General features: G+C 40.2%; 1 pseudogene; it reads right to left on the bottom strand.

The window, feature by feature from the left end:
- Position 1: 1 nt before the first annotated feature.
- LOC135528639 (sodium channel protein type 4 subunit alpha B-like) lies at positions 2–19538 on the bottom strand (annotated as a pseudogene).
- Between the last annotated feature and the right edge of the window lie 1957 nt (positions 19539–21495).

Raw genomic sequence — 21495 nt, 5'->3', positions numbered from 1 at the left:
TAGCACATTTATTGGACTCTGAACATTCAGCAGGATCCTAAGTAATATTTATGTATAATGTAGATCAGTGAGATATTTGTATTGAACAGATATGAATGTATGAGAATTTTGATGGATCTTCTCTTAAGAATACTGAAGGGTGTTAGAATATAGCAGGCAGGCTCAGCATTGAACCTAAAGATTGTATTCCCTTTGGTGATGACAATAAAAGGTCTGAAAAACAAGAAGTAAAGATTAGTGAAGAAATATTTGAAGTATAATATTTTCTTTACTTTAATTGAATGTATTGATGTTTGTCTCAAAGATATTAGCAACATTTAGTTTGTAGTAATTGTTGTAATCAGAGGGCATTTACCCTCTGAATAATAACAATGTAATAAGATTACTTGGAATGTGTAAATATACCTCTGATTTGAGCTTATTGTAAAGGAAATAACTTTGTGATGATGTCTGGTTATGTGAACCCTCAGCCCTCAGGCCACTAAGGGACTGCAGTGTGATTTGTAGAAAGGATCCAGTTCCTCCAGAGGTGTGTTGAACAGCTCAGGTGGCGGGTCTCCGTAGATGAATGTCAGGGCCTTGCCGGTATCCAGGTCGACGGCTGGCTTTGGCAAGTCCTCCTCTGCCACCTCCGGAAAGGTAAAAAAAAACATAATTACAAACACTTTAATATTTCTTACGAGCACTGATTTTGCAGATAGCAGCTATTTTGAAAGCTAGTTTTACTTGCAATGGCTTGACTGTGATATATGGACATTTTAATTACCTTATTTAAATCCACTGATTGTAAAATAAAGTCACTCTGGAATCTGAATAAGTGTCTGCAAAATTATAAAAAAATGTTTAATGTACCTCAATGTTCAGGGCCTTTTTTCTCTCCTGCTCCTCTGCTTTCTCGGCCTCTCTTCCTCTGCTTCCTCATCTCAGGCTCTCTATCTCCGGAAACGACTCAAGGGTGAGGCGGCGAAACACTTCGGTGCCTGTGGGAGGGAGCAGGGCGACCATCTTGGCATTCTGCTGGGCGAGAAATGCAACCACACCGGGGTCTCTCTGCAAGTTTTTTTTTTTAAATGTAACCTTTATTTATCTAGTGTGCTGTGAGTTGGAGGGATGGATCAGGAAGATGAAAAGATATTAGGCATGAAAATGGAAGTTCAAAAATTACATATTTAAAATGCATTATTTAAAACAACATGTTTTGGAATATTGTTTCATTAGGGTATTTCATGGAGAGGGACAGGTACAAAGAGAAAGGACTGGGTGAGGACACTTTGCAGCAGCTTCAGCTGAAATGTGAACTCAGACATGTGGGTCCTTTTCTGTGTTTTAGAGTAGCCAAGCCCTCATCTGCACTTTTTACAACAATCCGTAGCCTTGAATCCACTTTACAGAATCCTCTTCCCTTTCGTCAACAGAAACTCCTTTACAATGACAAGACGACTTCTAAATAATATTATTTTGACCATACCAAGGCATTGTGGCTGGTGGCTCCACAGATGTGCATGCATGCCAGCGGCGACCAGTCATTCAGGGCAGTGACGGGCTTTGAGTCTCACATTTTTTGACACATTTTTATCCCCCAAAAATATATACTTTTTTTTGCGGGGGGGCTTGCCTGTTTTGCATGTTATTTTGGTTTTGGCATTCAGTGAGTTCAAGACAAATGACAAGTAGGGAAAAAACCAGCTCTGACTGGGTAAATACATTTGAATGGTCATCCAACTCGACATTGTATGCCATAGTTTGTACATCTCAATTGTCATTAGAAACCACATTCGGTTAAACAAGTCATGGAGGCCCTAGCAGTTTGTGGGTATTGTTTGTCACTTTTATAGTGCAATTCATGTATTGATTGGTCTTGTGTTGTGGCTTTGCTGGCATGCATCCCACTTTTTTTTTAACTATATGCCCCACCAAGATTTACAGTTGAAGTCGGAAGTTTACATACACCAAATACATTTAAACTCTGTTCTTCACAATTCCCGGCATTTTATCCTAGTAAAGATTCACTGTCTTTGTTCAGTTAGGATCACCAATTTATTTTAAGAATTTGAAATATCAGAATAATGGTAGAGAATTATTTATTTCAGCTTTTATTTCTTTCATCACATTTCCAGTGGGTCAGAAGTTTACATACACTCAATTACTATTTGATAGCATTGCCTTTAAATGGTTTGACATGGGTCAAACGCTTCCCACATTAAGTTAGGTACATTTTGGCCAGTTCCTCCTGACAGAGCTGGTGTAACTGAGTCAGGTTTGCAGGCCTCCTTGCTCGCACACACTTTTTCAGTTATGCCCACAAATTTTCAATGGGATTGAGGTCAGGGCTTTGTGATGGCCACTCCAATACCTTGACTTTGTTGTCCTTAAGCCATTTTGCCACAACTTTGGAAGTATGCTTGGAGTCATTGTCCATTTGGAAGACCCATTTGTGAACAAGCTTTAACTCCTTGACTGATGTCTTGAGATGTTGCTTCAATATATCCACATAATTTTCCTTTTTATTTTGTGAAGTCCCTCCTGCAGCAAAGCAACCGCACAACATGATGCTGCCACCCCCGTGCTTCACGGTTGAGATGGTGTTCTTCGACTTGCAAGCCTCCCCCTTTTTCCTCCAAACACAAAGATGGTCATTATGGCCAAACAGTTCTATTTTTGTTTCATCAGACCAGAGGACATTTCTCACAAAAGTATGAACTTTGTCCCCACGTGCGGTTGCAAACCTCAGTCTGGCTTTTTTTTGGAGCAGTGGCTTCTTCCTTGCTGAGCGGCCTTTCAGGATTTGTCAATATAGGACTTGTTTTACTGTGAATATAGATACGTTTGTTCCTGTTTCCTCCAGCATCTTCACAAGGTCCTTTGCTGTTGTTCCGGGATTGACTTGCACTTTCTGCATCATGGTGGTTATACTTGCGTTTGGAAATTGCTCCCAAGGATGAACCAGATTCGTGGCGGTATACAATTATTATCTGAGGTCTTGGCTGATTTCTTTTGATTTTCCCATGATGTCAATCAGAGAGGCACTGAGTTTGAAGGTAGGCCTTGAAATACATCCACAGCTACAGCTCCAATTGACTCAAATGATGTCAATTAGCCTATCAGAAGCTTCTAAAGCCATTTTCCAAGCTGTTTAAAGGCACAGTCAACTTAGTGTCACCTTAGTGTATGTGAACTTCAGACCCACTGGAATTGTGATACATTGAATTATAAGTGAAATAATCTGTCTTTAAACAATTGTTGGGAAAATTACTTGTGTCATTCACAAAGTATATGTCCTAACCGACTTGTCAAAACTATAGTTTGTAACAATACATTTGTGGAGTGGTTTAAAAACTAGTTTTATTGACTCCAACCTAAGTGTATGTATACTTCTGACTTCAACTGTACATGCTAAAATCGCCACTGATGCACGCACACACACAGACGTCAAGCTGGGTTACTGAACAACTAATAAAAAAAATGTAAGTTATGCTCCAGTTGACAAATCAAGGAAATACAAATATGTATCATATCATTTCTAAAAACTTCTAGTTGCAATCATTTTAAAGTAATGTGTTAAAGATTCTAAAATAATGTGTTAAAGATTGTAAAATAATATGTTGAATATCTGCTTTGCTGTACTCCTCTCAAAATATTGACAAAATCCAAATACACTACCAGTCAAAAGTTTTAGAACACCTACTCATTCAAGGTTTTTTCTTCTACATTGAAGAATAATAGTGACAACCTCAAAACTATGAAATAACACACATGGAATCATGTAGTAACCAAAAAAGTGCTAAACAAATCAAAATATATTTTACATTTGAGGATCTTCAAATAGCTAGCCTTTGCCTTGATGACAACTTTGCTTACTCTCAACCAGCTTCACTTGGAATGCATTTCAATTAACAGGTGTGCCATCTTAAAAGTACATTGGTGGATTCTCTTTCCTTATTAATGCGTTTCAGCCAATCAGTTGCGTTGTGACAAGGTGGGGGGGATACAGAAGATAGTCCTATTTGGTAAAATATCAAGTCCATATTATGGCAAGAAAAGCTCAAATAAGCAAAGAGAAACGACAGTTCATCATTACTTTAAGACATGAAGGTCAGTCAATACGGCACATTTCAAGAACTTTGAAAGTTTCTTCAAGTGCAGTCGCAAAAACCATCATGATGAAACTGGCTCTCATGAGGGCCGAAGCAGGAAAGGAAGACCCAGAGTAACCTCTGCTACAGAGGATAAGTTAATTAGAGTTACCAGCCACAGAAATTGCAGAAAATGCACTCTAAATTGTGCATGGCTGGCCAGACATCGTTTCCATCATTGCCTGCTCTGCATCACGTTAAAGAGAACATTCTGGTTATTCACTGACACCAATCTTGATGCTTTTCACACACATGCCAGTAGTAAATGCCTAATTAATTTTCTGTAAGGGACATACACAGTTGTCTCCTGTGTCACAGCAGTGGCTATTGCGTAAACGTTCTGCTATGTCCATGGCATGTTAAACTGCTGAGCATGTCATTTCTCCAAATCACATCTCACAGCAGCCAGTACAGTACCTGTGTTATGGTATCGATACTTTGATCCAAGTTAAGACGTCCCCATGAGTGTGTGTGTTGTTGTATGTTAACATCCAAAAGGAGATTTGTCTTACTGGTAATGAGAGAAACGTCAACAGAACTTCAAATAACAGATTACTTACAGAACTGACAGAGAAAGACGGTTTGTGTTCATGCAATTACCAGCAATTATAGTCTATTGCTGGAAATTCTTGGCTAAATCCAAACCTCTGAACTTTGTGGCATTTGACTCATAGAGGACCTTATTTTGTATTATTGATAACACTGTCAACTATAACGCATGTTGAAAGAAAAAACATGATCAAGGATATATCACACTCTTAATCTTTGTTGATATCCATGCAAGTGGGATCAAACCAAACATGTCCATATATTCAGTGTACAAAACAGTGTTGATAGGACCTACTGTTGACAGGTGAAATACTATGAAATACATCACAAGACTATAAAATACATCACAGAGCAAACTTATACTCCGTAAAGTCCAATATGGTTTCACCCCATGCTTATAAACTTGTGTTCACAATATCCCATAATTAACCAGCAACTGAAGCAACATGGTTAGGCTATGAAGCACTGGGAAAGTAATGACCCGTGGATGACTCTTAACGTCTTTAGGAAGCTTAATAATATACATTTCCAATATAAATTACCAATGTGTCAGTAATTTCAATCATGATTTCATAGAACTGGATCACAAGACTAGTAAACTAATCGACTGTAGCCTACTTGGGTGAGACAGGTGTAGGCTTGGCTATGTAGGAAACCGGCAATAGCCAAGGCACTACACTTGTTTCTATAGATAGGCTATAATAATAACTTCAAGATGTCAGTGATTCAATTATTTACTTGGCAGGAATGAATTCAATCTTGTACAGCCACCGGCCATGTTGTCATGATTGCACCACACTGTAAACATAGCAAGAAGATTATGTGAAGTTCAAAGCCCCAACTGACAGACTGACTTCAAAATGTCCAATGCAAACAAACAGCTCAAGTGCCCCCCCCCCCCCCAGCAAAATATCACCGCGGCTCTAAAAGATGACTGACACCTCTCTGTTTTTGTTTACCCAACCTGGTTTACCTTGTCCTGTCAACAACAACAACAACAAAAAATGTATTCCCACAAGAGCCAAGTAACCCGGTGGTAAGTCTTCTTTCAAGCCTTCACTGATAACCTTTCCCCCTACTCAGAGACCATTCACGCTGCAGGACAGCTGTTGCTGACGCATGGTGTGTCTTCAATGAAACCCGAGAGTTCGCTCAGGTAGGGTCATCACTTAGTCCAAACTTTCACACTTTTTAACCATGACTCGTTTCTCGTGCTTTAGTAAAGATAGGCTAATGCACTACGTTTAAAAAAATTATATATATACAATTGAGGATATGACAGCAACATTAACTACAGGAATAGTAACATAGTAATGCAGTCATGATTTGAGAAGTATTTTAGCGCGCTGTTCCAAAACGTTTGTTCCAAAACGTTTTGGGATGCAAGAGAACAATCAAGACTATCCATTTCTGAGGTCGTCATTTAAATATACTTTTTTTTTTAACTATACAGGTGAGGAATATGCTGCTGCCTACCACTCTGACTGGCCTGTTCTGCTTTTCCTCTAGAGTGGCCTAGATAGATTGTCTATGCCAGTTTTTAAGTTGTAGTCTGTCTAAAGCTCTTTTTTTTTAATGTTTAAATGGTGTTATAAAATTTAAGGGAAATTTGAGTGCCCGGAACTTGAGTTAATGCAATGTTATAACCTACACATGCATGCATATAGGCTACCTGCACTCTAACCTATATAAAATAGCACATGCAGTCAATCACTGCATCCTACATTACACAAATATTATAGATATTTCGTAAAATTGTATTAATTTTAAGAAGGCATTATATAACTCTGAAAACGGTGTAAGGCCTAAAACTCTTCAAAAGAGGGTGCATCCTTTAGAAAATTACACTTTGTTCCAGTAACAACAACGTTTTTAATTATGTACTTGACATTGCTAAACAAATAATTACACACACATATACAGGCCTACACACACACACACAATATTCCTCCTGGGGATCAATCAGTTAAATCACTTTCTAGCTTTCTGTTTAACACAAATCCTCCTGTTCTGTATCTCTCTCTCGCTCTCTCTCTCTCTCTGTCTCCATCAGAATATTTGAGAGTGCCAGAATCTTCCCCCGGCTCCTGCCAAAGATAAAGCAGCTGAGCAGCAACATAATCCTGCCCACCATCTCTGTACATCTGATAATGTTGCCATATCGTAACATAATGAGTACAAAGTTGCATCACTGTAGTAAGGAAACTTGTTAGAGCAGCTTAGAGCATAGACAGAGCATACTCAAAATAGTACAACTCACTGGTGACATTGTAAAGTGCCTTCAGAAAATATTCTAATCAAAGGTGAGTGAAGCTTTTTCTCCCTATACATTTCAAGTCTCGAACTTTCAGTTGCATCAGATCCAATGGTTTCATCATACAGATATTGTTGATTATTTCTGACTCACTCTTACAGGTAATAGATTTAAACCTTTACATTTAAACCTGATTTCCTACCTCCTGTTCATAGCAGGTTTTTCTTTCTTGTTTAGAAAGTATTTTAAGTCCTATAAAAGTAATTGTATACATCTCTTTCCTGCAGTCGATCTCCCACTAGTGGCCTCATGGGTGGAATGTTATTCATATTTTTCATAATAAATAAACTATGTCAAACTGTTGTGTTATATTTCAGTCTTCTGGGATATATATAATGTGTAATACTGGGATGTAGGGCCAGATCTGATGCAGAGCCCACATGCCAGGACCCCAGGAGCCAAACAGAGGCTGAGTCTCAAATAGGCACACTATTCCCTACATTGTGAACTAAAAGTAGTGCACTATATAGGGAATAGGGTGCCATTTGGGACTCACAGAGAGCGGCAACTGGTGCACCCCAACCCTGCAAGCCGGATAAACAGATGGATGGATGTCTCACACCTTCCATCCCAGCGCGTCAAGCAGACACGCACACGACCTATAAAGAGAGCAGAGATTGGCTCTGTCCCAAACATCATGCAATGAGAGGAAACCATTTAAGAATATTGGCAGGATGGTTGTCATAGTTTTTAGATAGATATTTAAGAGCCACGAATGGAACAAATTCCATATTGAGTGTAGTATCCCTTACGGAAAAACCTGTTGAATTTCACACCACTGAGTTGGAGTTTTATAAGCTATTTGCATGCAATGTCAGAGACACTGGAATTTCAAAAAAATATATATATGTTATGAAAACGTGAAAATGATCCAAATAAAGTTCCAGCACTACATGAGATGATCAGACTGAACCAACTGCTATCTTGAAATGTTTATAAAGGTAGCTGGCAGCCTGGGCCATTTTCTTCCAAGACCAAAAAGTAGGCCCAGAATGAAGCCTGACCTACATTTAAATTGAATATTTTGAATATTGAAAAACTCTCAAATTAACTCTTTCAATTACCAGGCACATGGCTCAACATAGTGCAATGACAGAGACACTGGAATTTGTCCCCCCCAAAAGTTATGAAAACTCAGTGCCTACAGTTATAGCAAAACACTGTATTCAACCCTCTCTGTAAATCAATCAGTTTTTAACATAAAGGCTTGAAACTCAGGATTATGTCAAATGGTGTTTGCTAATTTATACAAATAAAAAATATATCGCATTTACATAAGTATTCAGACCCTAAACTTTGTTGAAAGCCCTTTAGCAGCAATCACAGCCCTGATGTATGATTATGGGTATGACACTACAAGCTTGGCACACTTGTATTTGGGGAGTTTCTCCCATTCTTCTCTGCAGATCATCTCAAGCTCTGTCAGGTTGGATGGGCAGCATTAATGCACAGCTATTTTCAGGTCTCTCCAGAGATGTTCGATCGGGTTCAAGTCCGGGCTCTGGCTGGGCCACTCAATGACATTCAGAGACTAGTCCCGAAGCCACTCCTGTGTTGTCTTGGCTGTGTGCTTAGGGTCGTTGTCCTTTTTGGAAGGTGAACCTTCGCCCCAGTCTAAGGTTCGGAGCACTCTGGAGCAGGTTTTCATCAAGGATCTCTCTGTACTTTGCTCAGTTCATCTTTGCCTCGATTCTGACTATTCTCCCAGTCCCTACCACTAAAAAACACCCCCAAAGTATGATGCAGCCACCACCATGCTTCACCATATGGATGGTGCCAAGTTTACTCCAGACATGATGCTTGGCATTCAGGACAAAGAGTTTAATCTTGGTTTCATCAGATCAGAGAATCTTGTTTATCATGGTCTGACAGTCTTTAGGTGCCCTTTGGCAAATTCCAAGAGGGCTGTCATGTGTCTTCTACTGAGGAGTGGCTTCTGTCTGGCTACTCTGGCACAAAGGCCTGATTTGTGAAGTGCTGCAGAGATGGTTGTCCTTCTTAAATTCTCTCCCATCTCCACATAGGAACTCTGGAGCTCTGTTAGAGTGATCATCGGGTTCTTGATCACCTCCCTGACCAAAGCTCTTCTCCCCCAATTGCTCAGTTTGGCCGGGCGGCCAGCTCTAGCAAGAGTCTTGGTGATTCCAAACTTCTTCCATTTAAGAATGATGGAGGCCACTGTGTTCTTTGGGACCTTGAATACAGCATAAAGGTTTTGGTACCCTACCCCAGATCTGTGCATCGACACAATCCTGTCTCGGAGCTCTACACACAATTCCTTTGACCTCATGGCTTGGTTTTTGCTTTGACATGCACTGTCAACTGTGGGACCTTATATAGACAGGTGTGTGACTTTCCAAATCATGGAATCATGGAATCAAATCATCAAAGCAGCTCACAGATCACTGCACCTGTACATAGCCCATCTGTAAATAGCCCATACAATTACCTCATCCCAAACTGTATTTACTTATTTATCTTGCTTCTTTGCACCCCAGTATATCTACTTGCACATTCATCTTCTGCACATCTACCATTCCAGTGTTTAATTGCTATATTGTATTTACTTTGCCATGGCCTATTTACTGCCTTACCTCCCTTATCTTACCTCATTTGCACACACTGTATATAAACTTTTTCTACTGTATTATTGACTGTATGTTTGTTTATTACATCTGTAACTCTGTGTTGTTGTATGTGTCGAACTGGTTTGCTTTATCTTGGCCAGGCCGCAGTTGTAAATGAGAACTTGTTCTCAACTAGCCTACCCGGTTAAATAAAGGTGAAATAAAAATTGTATAAAATGTCAAATCAATTGAATTTACCACAGGTGGACTCGAATCAAGTTGTATAAACATCTCAAGAATGATTAATGGAAACAGGATGAGCTCAATTTCGAGTCCCATAGCAAAGGGTCTGAATACTTATGTAAATAAGGTGTTTAAGTTTTATTATTTTATTCTAAAAACCTAATTTTGCTTTGTCATTATGGGGCATTGTGTGTATATTGCTGAATAAGGCTGTAACATAACATTACGAAATGTGGGAAAAGTCACAGGGACTGAATACTTTCCAAAGGCACTGTACTTAATAGTACTGTGACAAAATCCCAACTAATATATAGTTAACGGTTCAGTAAGTCATTATCAATTCCCTGAATCAATGTGCCATCAAAAGCCTGTCACTACCTTAATTATTGATATATGCATTTTCCCACGTGCTGTTGCCACACTGTGTCATTAAAGCCCATAGTTTTACTGAAGCATACATTTTTTTGTATTTCTTATTCAAATGTGTATAATACCTATACAGATTTATATGCTTATTTAAAACTTTCATACAGTAAGTTCCATGATAAATTCCCAATTAATATAATGGTTCATGAGGCCATTATCAACTGCCCTTCCACACATCAATGTGCCATCAAAAACCCGTCAATACCTTTATCGTCGATGTATGCCTTGAAGTCCCACGTGCTGTTGCCTCTGTTTGAGCTATTTTAGCCCATATCGTCAATAAAACCACTGGTGTTGTTGATGGCCAAGGTGATGTTGTCCATGTTGGTCGAGTTTAAACGCCATTACACAGAAGGCCAGTAAACACACTTCTGCTGCAGGTTTCCCATGAACAGTTGAATGCCGACCAGAGTGAACACAGCCAGGCAGAACACTGTTAGGATCATCACATCAGCCAGCTTCTTCACTGACTGGATCAAAGCGCCCACAATGGTTTTCAGACCTTAAAATAACCAGAAAAAAAACATTTAAAATAATCGGTGACATGAAAATGATTTGTCGAAGAATGACCATAACGTCGAGAAAATTTTATTGTGCTTGATATCCTTGTTGTCTGTATGGTGTCGTTAATAACTCTTTTTTTATTGTGTAGCTTGCAGAGCATTGTGCTTATAATATAATAACAGATGCAATTTAGCAGATACCTTTTTTCAAGGTGTCTTACAAAACAGTGTGGGAATACAACCCAAAACAACCCTAGCACCACACACTTACCAACTGAGCTACACAGGACCCGAAGCAGATGTTCAAAAGCAGGTGGTGCACGACCTTCTTATGTGACACGTACCGGGAATTACAGTGATTGGTTTAAGGGCTCGGAGAACACAGAACGTCCTGAGGGCAGACACGTTGCCCAGGTCAACGAACACCTGCCGAGCACAAAACATGACAACACAACCAGCATATTAGAATAGTGAAGTTGACAGTTGATGTGTCAGTTGAACAAAAATCTGTTCAGTTTCATGGACTTTAAATGTACATTTAATTCAATACCATTGGCTAAGTTGCGATTCTAACATAGAGGATCAGAGGGTTGCTATTGCTATTGTAAAACATATGGTTTAGCTTGGGGTAACTGTCCACTTCTAGAGCCAAATGGCAGTGTTATCTGTAAACTGATTGCAGAAGGCAGGAGTGTGACTTGACCAGTAAGACACCATATGGAGATTTAGTTATGAGGTGGTGGTGTACGTCATGATGTGGTGTACGTTTCAATGTTTGAAGAAGGGTGACACTTACAAAAATACATTTGAAAGAAACTAGATCGCATTGGGCTCCATAGAAACAAGCTCTGTTTCATATTTTGATAGCAGGATCCTTAACCCACTTATATGTACGGTAACTCAAATATTTGTAATCTTATATTTACCTGATTGAAACTAGCTGGATGAACTGTATGGTGTTACTTTTCATCGGGGCTCCAAGGCCATATACAGTACAGTCATCGTGCAGCACTTTGGACTGCCACAGAACTTCCGCCAATTGGTACTGGGACAAACAAATCCCAGGAAGGAGGTGAGCACCTATAAATAGACCTAGATTGTGTTGTGTGACCATCCTTTGCAAGTGGACAAATATTTTCATTCATTGGGGCTCCATGATAAAGTGAGGCAAGTGGTTTAGAAGGGCATTATGGAGAGAGAAAGAGTGAGAGAGAAAGGGATGGAGAGATATATTTTGTATTTATATTTGAGTAATTTTGCATACGGTCTCATCCAGAGCGATTTACAATTAGAACTCCTTAGCCAAACAAAATAAAAATTTTGCTTTGTACTGTTTACAATAGACTGGTCGATCTGAGTCACAGAGTTCACACTTTTAGCAAACTTCTGACCATGGACTAGACATGGGGCAGGGAACATATCCACAATAATGACAGGGAAGTGTCATGGTGGCAGAGAGTTCAATTTCAGTCCAGTCAATTCAGGAAATGGATTGACATTCCTGTCATGAATTAAACGTTTCCCAATATTTAAACTTTGGTGAATAATGAATTTAACCTCACTTCCTGATTTGACTGAGTTGAAATAGGACTCGACCTAAGGTGAGTGCACAGGTGTGAGGATCGGAGGCAGGGGGGACTAGAGAGAGAGAGAGTACATGGGGTGCTGGGGCCTGGGGGGGAGGAGAGATAAGGAATCAGACAAGGCCAGGGGCCAGGGTCAAACTCATTAAGTCATTGGAGATGTCCTTTGACCTTTCTGACCTTTGACCTTACTCCTTCACTCATGCACACATACACACAAAGAAACACAAATACACACATTCTAACACCTGCCGTGTCTAATGGTTCTGCGCTGACGACTGACGGCAATCACTCTCCAAATACTCACGCCATGCTGATCACCATAAAATCCAGCCAGTTCCATGGATCTCAAAGGAACGTGAAATCTCCAACACAGAAGCCTCTGGACAACACTTTAATTGTTGCCTCGAAGGTATAGATACCAGTGAAAACATATATGTAATGCTAAAATACAGGGAAGAGAGAGAAGCTTTATAAAATAGCTTTTGGTGAAACTTTGTAGTTGTCATAATTACTCTCAATAATGTTATGACCAACCTTTTAAATAATTACAAAAAATCGCTGAGATTTATATGAACATTTACATTTTTTTTTTAAGTGCCCCCACCCCAAAATGTAGGTACTGACTTGAAAATACATGGGAACCTGAAGCAGTCAATATAGTTTTCACAAAACATTAATAATCTCCTACGTAGGTTTGAAACTTACTCAACAGTTTTACTCCATGCCGGAGGGTCACTCATCGTCATGAACACACAGTTGGACATGATTGTTTACATGATGGACATGCTAAATAATGTACCCATATTAAGGAAATAACATGGCATTACAATGGTATTCAAATCTAATTCTATGGACCAATTTAATGAGTACATTTTTTAATAACACTTTTTATTTTATTTATATCTTTAATTCATATGAATATAGTAATCGGTAGTCGCTAATGGGTGACATACTGGATAGTAAAAATCTTTAATAATACTAAAATCACATTATAGAATCACTACCATTTCCCATCGAACGACAGCTTCTGATATGAGTTGTGGTAGAGGTACAGTATGTTTCCTCATGAACAATTCATGGTGTAAGGAAATTGAAAACATTTTGAGCTCCTGTTTACCTGACAGTAGTTTCTGATGCTAAAACTCATTTTAATTATATCAATTAGGTGTGTTGTAACTGTTGCCAAATAATGATATTAACATATATTGCTATGGACGTGTGAGTAGGGTGACTACTCTAGCAGGTCTCAAACCCAAGCCACCAGCACCAATGACGAACACCCTAACCACTGTCCCAATAAGGGAGTGAAGAGATCAAAACTATAACACATATGGAATCAAGTAGTAACCAAAAAAGTGTTAAACAAATATATTTTATACTTGAGATTCTTCAAATAGCCACGCTTCGCCTTGATGACAACTTTGCACACACTTGACATTCTCTCAACCAGCTTCATGAGATAGTCACCTGGAATGAATTTCAATTGACAGGTGTGCCTTCTTAAAAGTTCATTTGAGGATCTTCTTTCCTTCTTATTGTGTTTGAGCAATCAGTTGTGTTGTGACCAAGTAGGGAGGTATACAGAAGATATCCCTATCTGGTAAAAGTACATCTTATGGCAAGAAAAGCTCAAATAAGCAAAGCAAAATGACAGTCAATCATTACTAAAGATATGAATGTCACTCAATCCGGAAAAATGTAAAGAACTTTGAAAGTTTCTTCAAGTGCAGTCACAAAAACCATCAAGCGCTATGATGAAACTGGCTCTCATGAGGACCGACACAGGAATGGAAGACCCAGAGTTACCTCTGATGCATAGGATAAGTTCATTAGAGTTACCATTCACAGAAATTTCAGCCCAAATAAATTCTTCACAGACTTCAAGTGAGAGACACATCTCAACATCAACTGTTCAGAGGAGACTGTGTGAATCAGGCCTTCATGGTCAAATTGCTGTAAAGAAACCACTACTAAAGGACACCAATAATAAGAAGAGACTTGCTTGGGCCTAGAAACACACGCAATGGACATTAGACCAGTGGAAATCTGTCCTTTGATCTGGATTCAAAATTTGCAATTTTTTGTTGTGAGATGCGGTATGGGTGAATGAATGATCTCCGCATATGTATTTCCCACCGTAAAGCATGGAGGATGAGGTGTGATAGTGTGGGGGTGCCACTGTCTGTGGTGTATTTAGAATTCAAGGCACACTTAACCAGCATGGGAAACACAGAATTCTGTAGCGATACGGCATCCCATCTGGCTTGTGCTTTGTGGGACTGTCATTTGTTTTCCAACAGGACAATCAACCAACACACCTCCAGGCTGTGTAAGGGCTATTTGACCAAGAAGGAGAGTGACGGAGTGCTGCATCAGATGGCCTGGCCTACACAATTCCCCGACCTCAACCAAACTGGAAAAGCAGCCAACAAGTGCTCAGTATATGTGGGAACTCCTTCAAGACTGTTGGAAAATCATTCCAGGTGAAGTTGGTTGAAAGAATGCCAAGAGTGTGCAAAGGGCGGCTATTTGAAAAGGGTGGCTATTTGAAGAATCTCAAATAGTTTTGATGTCTTCAGTATTTTTCTACAATGTAGAAAATAGTAAAAATAAAGAAAAACCCTTGAATGAGTAAGTGTTCAAACTTTTGATCGGTAGTGTATATCATCAGTCACAGGCTTCATTTGGAAATGTGTTGATGATATTTGGACCCACAATAACAATAGAGACTTACTAAAACCAAAAATCCTGGATGAACAGAGATATCCGTACCATGCTGAGTGCCTGTACTGCAGCATTCAATGTCAACAGAACAAACCCAGATGACTCGGTGGCTTGCGACAAGTACAAGGCAAGAAGATACGAGCTCCGCAAATCCATTAAGGGAAGCAAATAGACAATACAGACTCAAAATGGAATTGATGCTTGACAACTCAGACTCGTGACGCATGTGACAAGGACTAGACTATCATGGACTACAAAGGCAAATCCAGCAGTGTGGTGCCCACCGTACCCTTCCACCCAGACGAGATTAACACCTTCTATGCTCGCTCTGAGACAGCCAATACTGATCCATCCAGGAAGAGTCTAGCTGCTCCGGAAGACCAGGTGCCTTTGCTCTCTGAGCCTGACGTGAGGAAAACTCTCAAAAGAGTGATTACTCTGACTCAGATGGCATTCCTGACCGCATCCTCAGAGTGTGTGCTGACCAGCTGACGGGTGTCTTCTCTGACATCTTTAATCTGTCCCTGTCCCAGGCTGTAGTCCCCACCTGCTTCAAAGAGACTACCATCATCCCAGTGCCCAAGAAAAAGAAGATGACATGCCCAAATGGCTATCGCTCCATCACACTCACCCCAGTTGTCAAGAAGTGCTTCGAGAGGCTGGTCATGGCCCACATCAAGGCCAGCATGTAGGCACAGTGGACCCATTGCTATTCACACGGCCGTAACACATCTGAACTAAAGGAACACCTATTTGAGGATGCTGTTCATTGACTACAGTTCAGCCTTCAACACTATTGTTCCCTCCAAGCTTGACACCAAGCTCAGAACTCTGCGTCTGGATACCACTCTCTGTACTGGATGCTGGACTTCCTGACGAGCAGACCACAGACTGTGAGGATTGGCACAACACCTCCTCCACACTGACTCTTAACAAAGAGGCCCTCCAGGGGTGTGTCCTCAGCCCTCTGCTGTACTTCCTGTTCACACACGGCTGTGTGGCTTTGCACGACACCAACTCCATCATCAAGGTTGTAAGCCTGAACCAACAACGACGACTCAGCATGTAGGGAAGAGGTAAGTGAACTGGCATTGTGGTGCCAGGACAACAACCTCTCTCTCAAAGTCAGCAAAACAAAAGAGTTGATTATTGACTTCAGGAAGCAGAGGAGGGAACATGTCCGATCCACATCATCTGGACTGCTGTAGTTTTCAGCAGTTTTCAGCTCCTCAGTGTTCACATCACCAAAGACATGACATGGACCAACAACCCCACCACTCTTGTCAAGAGGGTGCAACAGTGTCTCTACTTCCTAAGATGGCTGAAGAAATTCGCAATGCCACCCGGGTCCTCTTTATATACTACTGCTACACCATCGAGAGCATTCTGACTGGTTGCATCACGGCTTGATACAGGAATTGCTCCATCCATGACTGCAAGGCCCTTCAGTGAGTAGTGAAGATGGCTCAGTGCCCCCACCCATCCAGGACATCTACTCGAAATGGTGAAGAGGAAGGCCAGCAGCATCATCAAGGACACCACACACCCCAGCCTTGAGCTGTTCACTCCCTTACTGTCGGGCACATGGTATCGGATCATGAGGTCTGATAACAACAGGCTCAGAGACCGTTTCTATCTACAGGACATAAGACTGCTGATCACTGCTGAACCGGACTAACCACCTGCTCTGATTCTCCACACACACACACACACACACACACACACACACACACACACACACACACACACACACACACACACACACACACACACACACACACACACACACACACACACACACACACACACACACACACACACACACACACACACACACACACACACACACACACACACACACACACACACACACACACACACACACACACACAAATACACTGTAGCACATTTATTGGACTCTGAACATTCAGCAGGATCCTAAGTAATATTTATGTATAATGTAGATCAGTGAGATATTTGTATTGAACGGATATGAATGTATGAGAATTTTGATGGATCTTCTCTTAAGAATACTGAAGGGTGTTAGAATATAGCAGGCAGGCTCAGCATTGAACCTAAAGATTGTATTCCCTTTGGTGATGACAATAAAAGGTCTGAAAAACAAGAAGTAAAGATTAGTGAAGAAATATTTGAAGTATAATATTTTCTTTACTTTAATTGAATGTATTGATGTTTGTCTCAAAGATATTAGCAAAATTGAGTTTGTAGTAATTGTTGTAATCAGAGGGCATTTACCCTCTGAATAATAACAATGTAATAAGATTACTTGGAATGTGTAAATATACCTTTGATTTGAGCTTATTGTAAAGGAAATAACTTTGTGATGATGTCTGGTTATGTGAACCCTCAGCCCTCAGGCCACTAAGGGACTGCAGTGTGATTTGTAGAAAGGATCCAGTTCCTCCAGAGGTGTGTTGAACAGCTCAGGTGGCGGGTCTCCGTAGATGAATGTCAGTGCCTTGCCGGTATCCAGGTCGACAGCTGGCTTTGGCAAGTCCTCCTCTGCCACCTCCGGAAAGGTAAAAAAAAAACATAATTACAAACACTTTAACATTTCTTACGAGCACTGATTTTGCAGATAGCAGCTATTTTGAAAGCAAGTTTTACTTGCAATGGCTTGACTGTGATATATGGACATTTTAATTACCTTATTTAAATCCACTGATTGTAAAATAAAGTCACTCTGGAATCTGAATAAGTGTCTGCAAAATGATAAAAAAATGTTTAATGTACCTCAATGTTCAGGGCCTTTTTTCTCTCCTGCTCCTCTGCTTTCTCGGCCTCTCTTCCTCTGCTTCCTCATCTCAGGCTCTCTATCTCTGGAAACAACTCAAGGGTGAGGCGGCGAAACACTTCGGTGCCTGTGGGAGGGAGCAGGGCGACCATCTTGGCATTCTGCTGGGCGAGAAATGCAACCACACCGGGGTCTCTCTGCAAGTTTTTTTTTAAATGTAACCTTTATTTATCTAGTGTGCTGTGAGTTGGAGGGATGGATCAGGAAGATGAAAAGATATTAGGCATGAAAATGGAAGTTCAAAAATTACATATTTAAAATGCATTATTTAAAACAACATGTTTTGGAATATTGTTTCATTAGGGTATTTCATGGAGAGGGACAGGTACAAAGAGAAAAGACTGGGTGAGGACACTTTGCAGCAGCTTCAGCTGAAATGTGAACTCAGACATGTGGGTCCTTTTCTGTGTTTTAGAGTAGCCAAGCCCTCATCTGCACTTTTTACAACAATCCGTAGCCTTGAATCCACTTTACAGGATCCTCTTCCCTTTCGTCAACAGAAACTCCTTTACAATGACAAGACGACTTCTACATCTCAATTGTCATTAGAAACCACATTCGGTTAAACAAGTCATGGTGGCCCTAGCAGTTTGTGGGTATTGTTTGTCACTTTTATAGTGCAATTCATGTATTGATTGGTCTTGTGTTGTGGCTTTGCTGGCATGCATCCCACTTTTTTTTTAACTATATGCCCCACCAAGATTTACAGTTGAAGTCGGAAGTTTACATACACCAAATACATTTAAACTCTGTTCTTCACAATTCCCGGCATTTAATCCTAGTAAAGATTCACTGTCTTTGTTCAGTTAGGATCACCACTTTATTTTAAGAATTTGAAATATCAGAATAATGGTAGAGAATTATTTATTTCAGCTTTTATTTCTTTCATCACATTTCCAGTGGGTCAGAAGTTTACATACACTCAATTACTATTTGATAGCATTGCCTTTAAATGGTTTGACATGGGTCAAACGCTTCCCACATTAAGTTAGGTACATTTTGGCCAGTTCCTCCTGACAGAGCTGGTGTAACTGAGTCAGGTTTGCAGGCCTCCTTGCTCGCACACACTTTTTCAGTTATGCCCACAAATTTTCAATGGGATTGAGGTCAGGGCTTTGTGATGGCCACTCCAATACCTTGACTTTGTTGTCCTTAAGCCATTTTGCCACAACTTTGGAAGTATGCTTGGAGTCATTGTCCATTTGGAAAACCCATTTGTGAACAAGCTTTAACTTCTTGACTGATGTCTTGAGATGTTGCTTCAATATATCCACATAATTTTCCTTTTTATTTTGTGAAGTCCCTCCTGCAGCAAAGCAACCGCACAACATGATGCTGCCACCCCCGTGCTTCACGGTTGAGATGGTGTTCTTCGACTTGCAAGCCTCCCCCTTTTTCCTCCAAACACAAAGATGGTCATTATGGCCAAACAGTTCTATTTTTGTTTCATCAGACCAGAGGACATTTCTCACAAAAGTATGAAGTTTGTCCCCACGTGCGGTTGCAAACCTCAGTCTGGCTTTTTTTGGAGCAGTGGCTTCTTCCTTGCTGAGCGGCCTTTCAGTCAATATAGGACTTGTTTTACTGTGAATATAGATACGTTTGTACCTGTTTCCTCCAGCATCTTCACAAGGTCCTTTGCTGTTGTTCCGGGATTGACTTGCACTTTCTGCATCATGGTGGTTATACTTGCGTTTGGGAATTGCTCCCAAGGATGAACCAGATTCGTGGCGGTATACAATTGTTATCTGTGGTCTTGGCTGATTTCTTTTGATTTTCCCATGATGTCAATCAGAGAGGCACTGAGTTTGAAGGTAGGCCTTGAAATACATCCACAGCTACAGCTCCAATTGACTCAAATGATGTCAATTAGCCTATCAGAAGCTTCTAAAGCCATTTTCCAAGCTGTTTAAAGGCACAGTCAACTTAGTGTCACCTTAGTGTATGTGAACTTCAGACCCACTGGAATTGTGATACATTGCATTATAAGTGAAATAATCTGTCTTTAAACAATTGTTGGGAAAATTACTTGTGTCATTCACAAAGTATATGTCCTAACCGACTTGTCAAAACTATAGTTTGTAACAATACATTTGTGGAGTGGTTTAAAAACTAGTTTTATTGACTCCAACCTAAGTGTATGTATACTTCTGACTTCAACTGTACATGCTAAAATCACCACTGATGCACGCACACACACAGACGTCAAGCTGGGTTACTGAACAACTAATAAAAAAAATGTAAGTTATGCTCCAGTTGACAAATCAAGGAAATACAAATATGTATCATATCATTTCTAAAAACTTCCAGTTGCAATCATTTTAAAGTAATGTGTTAAAGATTCTAAAATAATGTGTTAAAGATTGTGTAAAATAATATGTTGAATATCTGCTTTGCTGTACTCCTCTCAAAATATTGACAAAATCCAGCATATGTAAAATTTTACTTAGCACAACAAAACCTGTCGACTTTGGCTTAGACAATCAAACCCATTCCCTCTTGCATACAACCACCAATGTGGTTGTGGTCCATTCAATTTAGGATATTATTAGCGATTAAATTGTTTTATTTTATTCAAGTTATTTTCTGAGTGTACCAACCATGTTGATAATTGAGCACGGACTACCATCACATCTTTAAGGACAAACAGAGAACTTCTAACTCACAACCTAACATTGAGACTGTGAACCCCAATCACCACCTGTGAATATCCACGAGGGCATCTTTCCAGGTCTTTAGCTTTCTTCCTCAGAAAGGTCCTGTGCCTCTTCCAGGCTTCCAGGATTGTTACCTTTTGGGTCAGCATGACTGCAGAGCCCTCCGCTATACTTTCACACTACGGTTTTGGATTTCTTTACACATAGACCAGTTCTGAAGGAACCCCTTTGCTGACAGTCCTATTTAGACTGATGGACATTTTGCTGGATTAAAACAAAAGTTCCACCTCCAGCCCCATGCAGGTTGGAAAAAGTTCACATTCTAGTTGCACACCCGTCCCCATAGTCTAACTGTTCTACCCATGTGTCGTAGCAGGGGGCACAGGGACATTGTTCTACTGAAAGGAACCACTTCATGATGGATAGTTCTTAGAGAAATGAAGGCCAGTGGATCACTGGGTTACATTCAAGTCACTGAACAGACACGGTCTAAAATGTAAATGGTGAATTGTTGCAGAAAGCGTCCAATATTATGGCTAGTTATGTTGTCTTTAATGTTTATTACTACAATTACTATTTATATTAATTGCAGCTGCACAACTTATTGGACATGGCAACAAAATGTGTATAAAATCTCAATATTATCTAGTTCAAGGGAAACTACATGTTCACGACCGCAGCTCTTCGAGGTGACTACTTCCTATTGGCTTCACAAGTACGTGATTCTATCCACACAAGGGCTGTGCTCAGTGTAAAAGCCTGCCCTGTGGCATGCTCAGTTTTGGATCACAGGAGGATGAGATCAGAATTGCAACACTATTGGACATGAGGGATTGCCTCGAAGTTAAATCAGTCAGCTTATTATTTTATGCAGCTATAGCTATAATGACGGATGATGAGCTTGTTCTACATCATTATTTCAATAGTTGTTTCATGTATAATCTTTAGACTACAGACTGATCATTTGATTATCTCCCC

The sequence above is a fragment of the Oncorhynchus masou genome, unplaced genomic scaffold, assembly GCF_036934945.1.
Source record: "Oncorhynchus masou masou isolate Uvic2021 unplaced genomic scaffold, UVic_Omas_1.1 unplaced_scaffold_1002, whole genome shotgun sequence".
Classification (NCBI taxonomy): Eukaryota; Metazoa; Chordata; class Actinopteri; order Salmoniformes; family Salmonidae; genus Oncorhynchus; species Oncorhynchus masou.
This window is presented reverse-complemented; position numbering and strand designations above follow the sequence as displayed.